Source organism: Mobula hypostoma, chromosome 4 (genome assembly GCF_963921235.1).
Source record: "Mobula hypostoma chromosome 4, sMobHyp1.1, whole genome shotgun sequence".
Classification (NCBI taxonomy): domain Eukaryota; kingdom Metazoa; phylum Chordata; class Chondrichthyes; order Myliobatiformes; family Myliobatidae; genus Mobula; species Mobula hypostoma.
This window is the reverse complement of record NC_086100.1, coordinates 34,708,041-34,719,000: the sequence shown is the minus strand read 5'-3', so window position 1 is coordinate 34,719,000 and position 10,960 is coordinate 34,708,041. Positions and strand designations below refer to the sequence as shown.

Below are 10,960 nucleotides of genomic sequence, written 5' to 3'. Positions count from 1 at the left end.
TCCCTGAGTACTCAGCCTGAGATGTTTTCTGACCTGGCCACCTTACGGGGGTTGATCACCTGGGAGGGGGACAGCATTGTGTTGCATGCCTCAAAGCATGCAAAAAGTAGTTTAGAGCATCAGGGAGGGAGACATCACTGGTGCAGTCGACACTGTTTTTCCTTGTATAGTCAGTAACGCCTCGATGCCCAGCCACATACATGGGGGATCACTATTAGAAAGGTGTTCCTGGATTTTTTTGTGCATAAGTAGTCTTTGACCTTTTGATGTCTAAGATGAGGTTTCTTCTGGCTGATCTGAGAGTTGTTCTGTTACTGGCCTTGAAGGCAGTGCCCTGGGCTTTTAGTAGGGAGCGCACCTCTGTGTTCAGTCAGGGCTTCTGGTTGGGCCATGAGATGACTGTGCTTGAGATACCAACATCACTATACACTTACTGATGTAGCCAGTGACAGATTCCTCAAGATCTGTAATCTCTTCTTTTGTGGCATACTCCTTAAATATTTGCCAGTTGGTCCATTCAAAACAACCCTGCAACATAGAGATTGTCTCATAACACTGTGCTGTGATAATCCTCTAACTAGATTCTCCATTTTCAGCAGCAGTCAGTATGCTGGGATTAACATTATGGAGATATGGTCAGAGAGACCAAGATGAGGTCATGGGATTGCTTTGTAAGTACCATGTCTGTTTGTATAAACTTGGTCCCCTAGTGGATATAGTGACGAGTGGTGGAATTTGGCTAAAGTATCTTGCAGGGTAACATGATTGACGTTTCCTGCAATTTTGAAGAGACTGTCCAGATGCTTCTTTTGTAGAGAGCTGGAGAAGAAAGTGGATCATAGGAGAAAGGGAAGGAGGGGCACCAGTGGGAGGGGTTAGGCAGGTGTGGAGAAGAATTATGAAGAATAGAGTGGGGAAATCAAGAAGAAGAAATGGGAGGGGGGAAAAATGCTGGAATGTGGAGAATTCAATGTTCATGCCATCGGATTGGAGACTATGTTGACAGAAAATGAGGTATTGGCTTCTCCAAATTGAGAGTGTCCTCCCATGACAGAAGAGGATGCCGTGGACTGATATGTTGGAATGGGAATAGGGATAAGAATTGAAATAGTTGGCCATTGGGAAATTCTGCTTTTTGTGGAAAGAGCTGAGATGGACAACAAGACAGCGACCCAATCTATGTCGAGTCTCACCAATGTAGAAGAAGCCATAATGAGAACACCCAATACAGTAGATGACCCCAACAGTTGTGTAGGTGAAGTGTTGCCTCACCTGGAAGGAGTCTGGGGCCCTGAACGGAGGTGAGGCAGGAGGTGAATGGGCAGCTGTAGCACTTCTACCACTTGCAGGGTAAGTGCCAGGAGGGAGATTAGTGAGGAGGGATGAAAGAACAGGAGGAGTGATCCCTGCAGAAGGCAGAGGGTGGGGGGGGGGGGATGTAAAGATGTGCTTGGTTGTAGGGTCCCATTGAAGGAGGTGGAGGTTGTGGAGAATGGTGTGTTGGGTGCAGAGGTTTATGGGATGGTAGGTGAGGACAAGAGGGACCGTTACCCTGTTAAGATGGCAGGAAGATAGAGTGAGCACAGATGTCTGGGAAATGGAGGAGATGCGAGTGAGGGCAGCATCACTGGTGGAGGAAGGGAAACACCTCATTTTGGTAACATGCCAAATCTACGCAAACTTCTCAGAAAGTAAAGGCTCTGTTATGCCCCCTTTGTGATGACATTTATGTGCTAGCTGCAGTGCAGATCCTGACCTCTGGTGCTTAGTCCTTGGGTTTGCTGTGATTGTGTGGGTTTTTCTTGGGGTATTCTAGTTCCTTCCACATACAAAAGATGTGTGAGCTGAGCTCTGTAAAGTACCCTTGTGTGCAGGTGAGTGAAACATCTAAGAAGAAAGTAGGGAGAATAAGGATTGGAGTTTGGCTTACTGTAGATGGGCGCTTGGTGGTTGGTGTGGACACAGTGGACTGAAAAGTCTGCTTCCTTGCTCTGTGAAGATGTAACTTGGACCAGTGTTGCCGATGCCACTGGCCAGGGCTGAAGATTAATTGGCAGTGACCACAACAGGAAAAACTGGATGAGGGAACATTGGTTTGAATCACTTGGGAGAAAAGGAAGATTTGAAAAGCAGCAGAAGCTGTAAGATTTTGATGAGGATTTTTGAGTGGTTTATTCTGGGGAATCTTGACAACCCCTGAGCAGGAACACTGACATTTACCTTTACAGCCAGAAGTTTTAGTCACTAGTGAAGTCAGCCTGGACCATCTCCTGGCCTTCTGCTCCCTGGTGCTGAGACAGCTGCAAAGTGCTGATCTGGAGTTACAAGTTTATGACAATCTGGAGTTTGCAGGACCAGAAACAAAGTTGAGTTAATGGATAGGAGTGATTCAGAGGGGTCGGCAAGTCGGTGGTGCGAGTTTCCGGAGCAGATGAGATAAATTGATTTCCTACGGGGAGAAGGGGAAGAAGAGAGGGAAGGCAGATTAGGGGGATGTTTGTGGTGGGTAGGCGAAGGGTAGTTGCAGTGAGGATGGTCCTGCTGTGTGCCACCAGCCGAAAGCACTTGGATTGTATTTGCTCGCCGTGTCGCTTTAAGGCCAGCTGTATCTAGTGGCAGTCCGTCTCCCACTCGTGTGCCGATCCACAGAGAGAGACCTAGCTCTCTGCCGCCAGAATCCTGGGAAACGTCCTTGAGTTGGGCGCAGACTGCCCCCAGATGTGCGCGATTGAAGCTGCGAGCCAGAGGCAGGGCGGCGGATGCAGGCGGTAGCAACAGGGAGCAGCATCCCGCCACACTCTCCGGGAGCGACAGGGCAGCTCTTGGGAAAGGCTGCAAATGTAGAGGCGCTCAACAGTCAGGTAACTGGCAACCTTCGGACACATTGGGACATCTTTGTAATCGGTTGCAGGGCTGATGGGTTATTTGTGTAACTTTTTCCGTTAGAGCTTTGCAGGTGGAAAAGTGCGGCAGTAATAACGGGGGCGGCTTGAGTTGGAACATTGAACGTAGTGGATGTTACGGCTTAACTGATTTGATCTGTTTTCCCTGCGACCGCAAATCGGGGTAAAGAAAGCATTCTCTAGTTAAAGGACAATGTATTAAGAATTGTTATTTTAATAAAGAATCATTCTGTTAAGTGTCTTTGAAGCCCAAACCCTCCAGTCGCTTAGACAGTCTTTTTTAAGTGATTATATATATCACTCCTTTATTTGAAAGACTTGACATTTTAAAGTGTATTTTATTCATTAGTCCCGGTTCTCCTTGCTAAAGATGTAGGGTGTTAATTTCGTTAGCTCTGGACAAATAAAACATTTATGAGCTCCTTTCAGCTGTGGAGTTTTACAATGATTCGAGCAAAGCCGGTTTACAGCCCAACAATGTTTCCGTTCGTAATTCCAACCGTTTCGGAGTCTAGGTTCAGAACTCGTAACAATTCTCAATTCAGCGCCGAACCAACATTCGCTTCTCTTTGCAATAAATAACTTTTACATGTGTCGTAGTGTAAAGAGAAACAATTTGTTGATCAGATATTTTCATGAGAAACGCTTCCAATGAATATACTTGAAGAAGGGCGGCCTTTATGTCACAATAAGGCGATTTTCTAATTGTTGGTTGCATTCTTCAGAGTATTAAGTAAATTGATATCCCGACCTTTGCGGGATATGTAATTTTCTTAAGCTCCTAACACAGTCTAACTTCTTTATATAATGGTTTGACTTCTAAACAAATGGCTTTGTTTCTGACGACCAATACCATACATGTTATCACTGTAGAGTACGATTTATTCATCCGTCCGGACAATGCGATGATAATTTTACCGTTTAGATAACATAAAACATTTTAGCCGGACACGTACAAAATACAATGTAACTTTTTATTGAATCAAGTTTTCTATTTGCATTCAGAGTGGCCGCATTTCTGAATCCAACATCAAGCATTACGACTCCACTTCCTGTCCTTTCCAGCTCTCTCCCTCCCATTTCCTGCAGTCTCTGGTGAAGTGAATTTTGTTTTATGGGCATTGTACGCTTCTTGGTCACACAATAACCATTTTTCATCTCTGAGCCCATATAGTAAATCATTCCAGCACTTGCGGTTGGCACCTTCTGACTGTTAATCTGCTCGTTTTTGCTTCTCTTTGCAAATTCCTTGTAAATTCGGTTGTAGACCAGCGGCAGCTCCTTCACTCCTCGTTCAACACCCATATTCCCTCTCCATTAGCCTTCTTCCTTGATGATCATCTTTCGTTTCACCCCCCCTCCCATTACTAAGGTTGCCTTTCAGCAGGGGTACAACCCTTTACTTCCCAGTACTCTGCGTGGTCGTTCTCCAGTTATTTAATGGAGACCCGCTAAATGGAGATTGTTTCACCTGTTGGGGGGAAGGTTATACTGTTGATGGGACCAGATTTAGGTTTGTGCTCAGAAGCCGCTTCAGGAAATGCAATGCCCCCATTGACTTTAGGGAATCTGCTGTCCATGCCCCCTCAAAGTGGAGGTGAAGAATCTCAAGATGGAACTGCGAACCTCAAATCCATGCAGGCGCCCTGCATAACATGCACCACTTCACAAACTGGGCACCTGCTTCTCTCAACTGGCACCTCCTGATCGATCTGTGATAGACTACAGATCCCATATTGGCCTTGCTGGCCACCTCAGAACCCACAGAGATACAGCAGAAGGACGTCATCCTTGATCCAAGGGACTGCTTAAGGAGATTCTGCTCTCCAAGGACATTAACCTGGTTGCCAATTTACCTAACATCCATAGCAGGAGGCTCATCATTGATAAACACACAGCAGTATAATTTTCTGAGGAAAAACGTTCAATTTACTGCAGCCAAGTAAAGATCTGGCAAGAAATCATAAATTAAAGACAGTACAAGGACATGGACTGTATAAGTCAGTTAAAACTTCCTAAATACAATTGGCAATGACAGAAATTGAAAAAAAAGATATTTGTCAGCACTTTTCTTCACTCTACAACTTTGAATGTTTCCTGTATTTTCCAGTTGCATTATATTTTATTAACTTATTTGTGGTAGTAGTTTGTTTTATGTGCTGTCCGTGATGTTTTGTGGGAGCTCCTTGGTCCAGAGGAACATTGGTTTGTTTGGTTGTATACATGTACAGTTAGATGACAATCAACTTCAACTTGAACTTAAAGTGCCAGGAGGGAAATCAGTGGGGAGGAACAAGTAGACAAGACAGTCGTGCAGAGAGTGGTCCCAGTTGCATTTTTCTGTCCCATATCCACAGTATTTCATTTGGAACCCAAGGATTTAAAGAAGTACTGTATCTCTGTCTTTAGTATTGTTACATCAGCCTGTGAGTCTCCCAGAATTTTTGTATCGTCATTAAACAGAACTACTTTCCATACTGTTAGTTGGCTTTGTCATGTCTGAATATAGAGTTTTGCAGTAGCATTTTTTAATCACTATGGATGTTAACACTGCCCTTGGTTTCTTTAGAAATTTATATTGTAGATAACATGTGCCAAAATGTACATAGAGCTTTTATTCCCATATTTTGAATTACAGGGATACTATGTCCTTTTAATTCATGATATGGACATTTATTCTCTTCCCTAATTGTCCTGAAAACAAGTGCTCTTCTTGAACTAGTGCTGTCTTGTGCAGGTACTTTCAATGTATTAGTAGTAAAGAGGTTCCACCATTTAGTCCCAGTAGGTTCATGTAAGGAAATACGAATGCACTTCCAGGTAAGTTCTGTATTTGACTCAGAATAAACCTTGCAGATGGTTGTGTGATCTCTGTTCTCGCTACTCTTGTCTTTGCAGTTTGCAGACTTTGTGAAGCTCCTGCTAGTCATGTTTCCCCGAGTTTAAAATTGAAATAATCGCAAAATGTTACTGAGTCCATTTAAAACAAAAATGAGAAAGGAACGTCCACATGCTGCTGTGTGTATCACGAAACACATTTGTCCCTCCCCCTCATCCTCTGCTTTCCACAGGCAATGCTCTCTACATGACTGTCTCGTCCACTTGTTCCTCCCCACTGATTTCCCCCCGGCACTTTAAGTTCAAGTTGAAGTTTATTGTCATCTGACTGTACATGTATACAACCAAACAAACCAATGTTCCTCTAGACCATGGAGCTCCCACAAAACACATATCGGAGACAGCACATAAAACAAAATACGACCATAAATGCTAATAAAATATAATTCCAAATGCATATAGTGTGCAGCACAAGAAAACAGTAAACAGCTGACTGTCCTAGTGACGAGACCTCGGTGGTGCCAGGGTATTCATTAGTCTCACAGCCTGAGGGAAGAAGCTGTTAACCAGTCTGGCTGTCCTAGTCCTGATGCTCCTGTACCTCCTTCCTGATGGTAGTGGGTCAGAAAGATTGTGGGATGGGTGGTGGGGATCCAGAACAATGCTTCTGGCCCTTGATCTACAGCGCTCCTAGTAAATGTCACAAATGAGGGGAGGGAGACCCTGGAGATCCTCTCGGTAGTATTTGCGATCCTGTTTTCCTGATAGTAGAAATCAGTTTTTACTCTCTGCAAGCAGAACACCTACCCCCTCACCACCATCCAGGGTGGCCCTTCCAGGTGAGGAAGCACTTCATTTGCAAGCCTTTCTGGGTCATCTATCGTATCCGATGCTTTTGGTGCAACCATCTCTGAACATGTGAGACCTCGTGTAGAGTGGGTGATTGCTTCATCAAGCACCTTCACTCCATCGTCTACAATAGGTGGGCTGTCCCAGAAGCCACTCATTTTAACTTTACTTTCCATTCCTATTGCGTTCTGTTGGTCCACGGCATTCTCTACTGCCAAAATGAGGCCATTCTCAGGTTGGAGGAGCAACACCTCATATTCCGTCTGGGCAATCTCCAACATGAAGGCATAGGCAGCAATTTCTCCAAGTTCAGCTAATTTCTCCACCCCCTTTTCCATCCCCCATTCTTTTTTCCCTCTTACAACTACTCTTCTCTTCACCTGCACATCAACTCCTTCTGGTGCCCCTCCTCCTTCCCTTTTCGCATTGTCTGCTGTCCTCTTCTATCAGATTCATTCATCTTCAGCCCTTTTACCTCTTCAACCTATCACCTTTATTCATTTATTTATATTTTGGGATAAACACCTCCCAGCTTCTCACTCACCCCCCTCTCCCATCCACCCACCCAGTTTTCCCCTGCCTGATTTTACCTATTATTTGCCAGTTTGTACTCCTTCCCATCTTCTCATCTTATTCTGGTTTCATTCCCTTCCTTTCCAGTCCTGATGAAGGGCCTTGGCCTGAAACACTGACTCTTTATTCCCCTCCAGAGATACCTCAACTGCTGAGTTCCTCCAGAAGTATTTTCCCTGGATTTCCAACATCTGCACAATCCCTTGTGCTTATGATCTAAATAGTTTCTTATGGATCCTCTCAAAGCCAATGATTAATGCCTGATTATGCTCAATGTTAAATTTAAAAACTGACAATTTTTATTCAGGAGTTCATTCAAAAAATAGAAGTTTCAAAGTAAGCAAAAAGCTAAACATTAAAATCATCTATTAATACAGGAATATCATGTAACTATGTTTGAAGTATACCATTGTATTATAAAAAACATAAATGATCATTTAGGCATCAAAATTCCAGATGAAAAAGTGAACTCTCTTCACTCTATCTGGCGGTCAAAATAGTGTCAGCGAATGATTCCTCGGGTGATATCTTTCAGATAGCAAATCTTTCCAATAATTTCACTTTTTCTACACCTTCTGCTTGTTCTTTTTGTCTTGTTTGTGTTACGGAAACTGTTGGAACCTGTGACAGACAGTTTGAATCTGGATGGAAAGATCCATCGCCGTGCTCTGTCCGGAGAGCTGCCTCGTTGAGATTAGAGATGGGGGGGGAGCAAAAGGTTTGAGAACACAAGCTGTCTCCATCTTGAAGCACAGAGGAAGATGGAAACATTGAGGTGAATACAGATGGGTCAGTGATGGCTCCCAACAGAGATGGTCAGCAGCTGTATTCGTGCATTCGACCCTGAATTGGCGCGTTTGGCCCCAACTCAGTGCATTCGACCCAGTTCGGTGTCGATTGGACCCAGGTCTGCGCTCACTCTGTACAGAAGGACTGAATTCGTGCAGCTGCTCTCCTTGTATGCAGGCAAAAAGGCGTTTCCCATATTCTGAGATTGATGTGGTTATTGGACAGTACTTTATATTGGTTTCCTTCAGTTTTTCAGTGTTTCCTTTCTTGTGAACAATTGGTGGGTGAGTGATCTGTTAATGTTTTGTGCGTTGGTGGGGTTGGGGCTTTGGTGCTACTGTTGCTGTTCTTTTCTGTGAGTGAGGGGATCAGGTTTGTTATGTGTAGGGGGTCACTGTAGACTGTTATTGGGGCTGTTTTTTGCTGCAGGCGAGGGTGGACTTTGGGGTCTGTGAGTGAGGGGATCGGGTTTGTTATGTGTAGGGGTCACTGTGTGGACTGTTTGTGGCTGTTTTTTGCTGCAGGTGAGGGTGGAATTTGGGGTCTGCGAGCCTCGTTTCTTTTTATGCTGGTTGGGGGGAGGGAAGTTGATTTCTTTCATCAACACTCAGTCTTTCTGTATTTAATGGCTATTTGGAGTAGACAAGTATCAGAGTTGTATTACACATGCACTCTTTGACAATAAAATGAGCCTTTTGAACATTTTGAACTTTTTCAGAGGAGCATTTCCATGATTCCTGGGCGATATTTTTCCCATGTTAGCCAGTTTTGATTATTGCTCAGTGCCAGCTAATTTATCAATAAGTTAAAAACTGTTTTCAGCTCAGGTCTCAGAAAAACTTATCCGGCAATATTGGAAATAACAAAGAACAGAAAAAAGAAGGTCTAATTGTCCTTGTTATAAGTAGATCTGAGAGTGAATTCTCTGAAAATATTTGCTAACAGTCTTGATACTTGACTTAACATTATTATAACAGATAAAGATCCATAGTTAGAGGAGTAGGCGCGAGATTTTAAAATCCAACAAAACGCAACTAAAAAGCTATAAGAAGGGAAAAGATGAAATATGAGGGCAAACTAGCCAATAATATAAAGCAGGATACCAAAAATTTTTTCAGTTATATAAAAAGAGTAAAAGAGAGGCGTGTGGGCACGTGGCCAAGTGGTTAAGGCATTTGACTAGCGACCTGATGGTCATGAGTTCGAGCCCCAGCAGAGGCAGCGTGTTGTGTCCTTGAGCAAGGTATTTAACCACACAGTGCTCTGCGACGACACTGGTGCCAAGCTATATCGGCCCTTGCCCTTCCCTTAGACAACATCGGTGGAGAGGGGAGACTTGCAGCATGGGCAACTGCCACTCTCCCATACAACCTTGCCAGGCCCCTGCGACCTGGAGAGTGAAGACTTTCAAGGCGCAGATCCATGGTCTTGCTAGACTATGGATGCCTTTTTAAAAAAAAAAAAGGAGGTAAGAGTTGATACTGGACCACTGGAAAATGATGCTGGTGAGGGAATTATAAGACCATAAGATATAGGAGCAGAAGTAGGCCATTTGGCCTATTGAGTGCTCTGCCATTCAATTATGGGCTGATCCAATTCTTCCCGTCATCCCCACTCCCCTGCTTTCACCCCATATCCTTTGATACCCTGGCTAATCAAGAACCTATCTATCTCTGCCTTAAATACACCCAACGACTTGGCCTCCACAGCTGCTCGTGACAACAAATTCCACAGATTTACCACCCTCTGACTAAAGTAATTTCTCCACATCTCAGTTCTAAAAGGACATCCTTCAATCCTGAAGTCAGGCCCTCTTGTCCTGGAATCCCCTACCATGGGAAATAACCTTGCCATATCTAATCTGTTCAGGCCTTTTAACATTCTAATGTTTCTATGAAATCCCCCCTCATTCTCCTGAACTCCAGGGAATACAGCCCAAGAGCTGCCCGACGTTCCTCATACGGTAACCCTTTCATTCCTGGAATCATTCTATTGAATCTTCTCTGAAACCTCTCCAATGTCAGTATATCCTTTCTAAAATAAGGAGCCCAAAACTGCACACAATATTCCAAGTATAGTCTCACGAGTGCCTTATAGAGCCTCAATATCACATCCCTGCTCTTATATTCTATACCTCTAGAGATGAATGCCAACATTGCATTTGCTTTCTTCACAACCGACTCAACCTGGAAGTTAACCTTTAGGGTATCCTGCACAAGGACTCCCAAATCCCTTTGCACCTCTGCAGTTTGAATTCTACCCCCATCTAAATAATAGTCTGCCCATTTATTTCTTCCACCAAGGTGCATGACCATACACTTTCCAGCATTGTATTTCATTTGCCCATTCCCCTAAACTATCCAACTCTCTCTGCAGGCTCTCTGTTTCCTCAACATTACCCGTTCCTCCACCTATCTTTGTATTATTGGCAAACTTAGCCACATTTCCATTAATACCATAGTCCAAATCATTGACATACTTTGTAGAAAGCAGCGGTCCCAACACCGACCCCTGTGGAAATCCACTGCTAACTGGCAGCCAGCCAGAATAGGATCCCTTTATTCCCACTTTTCTGCCAACCGGCCAATGCTCCACCCACGCTAATAACCTCCCTGTAATTCCATGGGCTCTTATCTTGCTAAGCAGCCTCCTGTGTGGCACCTTGTCAAAGGCCTTCTGAAAATCCAAGTACACCACATCCACTGCATCTCCTTTCTCTACCCTGCATGCAGTTTCCTCAAAGAAATGCAATAGGTTTGTCAGGCAGGATTTTCCTTTCAGGAAACCACGCTGGCTTTGGCCTATTTGGCCTCTTGTCATGTGCCTCCAGGTACTCCGTAATCTCATCCCTGACAATCGATTCCAACAACTTTCCAGCCACTGATGTCAAGCTAACAGGTCTATAGTTTCCTTTCTGCTGCCTCCCACCCTTCTTAAATAGTGGAGTAACATTTTTAATTTTCCAGTCATCTGTTACAATGCCAGTATCTATCGATTCTTGAAAGATC

At 44.1% G+C, this 10,960-nt stretch overlaps 1 protein-coding gene across 3 annotated transcripts in view; it reads left to right on the top strand.

Annotated features, from left to right (window-relative positions):
• Positions 1-2,656: 2,656 nt before the first annotated feature.
• The window catches only part of vwa5b2 (von Willebrand factor A domain containing 5B2), a 132,021-nt gene continuing 123,717 nt past the window's right edge, over positions 2,657-10,960 (top strand). For all 3 annotated transcript variants that reach the window (XM_063045569.1, XM_063045568.1, XM_063045566.1), the window contains exon 1: positions 2,657-2,861. The gene's annotated coding sequence lies outside the window, so the exon portion shown is untranslated. The remainder of the gene's footprint in view (positions 2,862-10,960) is intronic.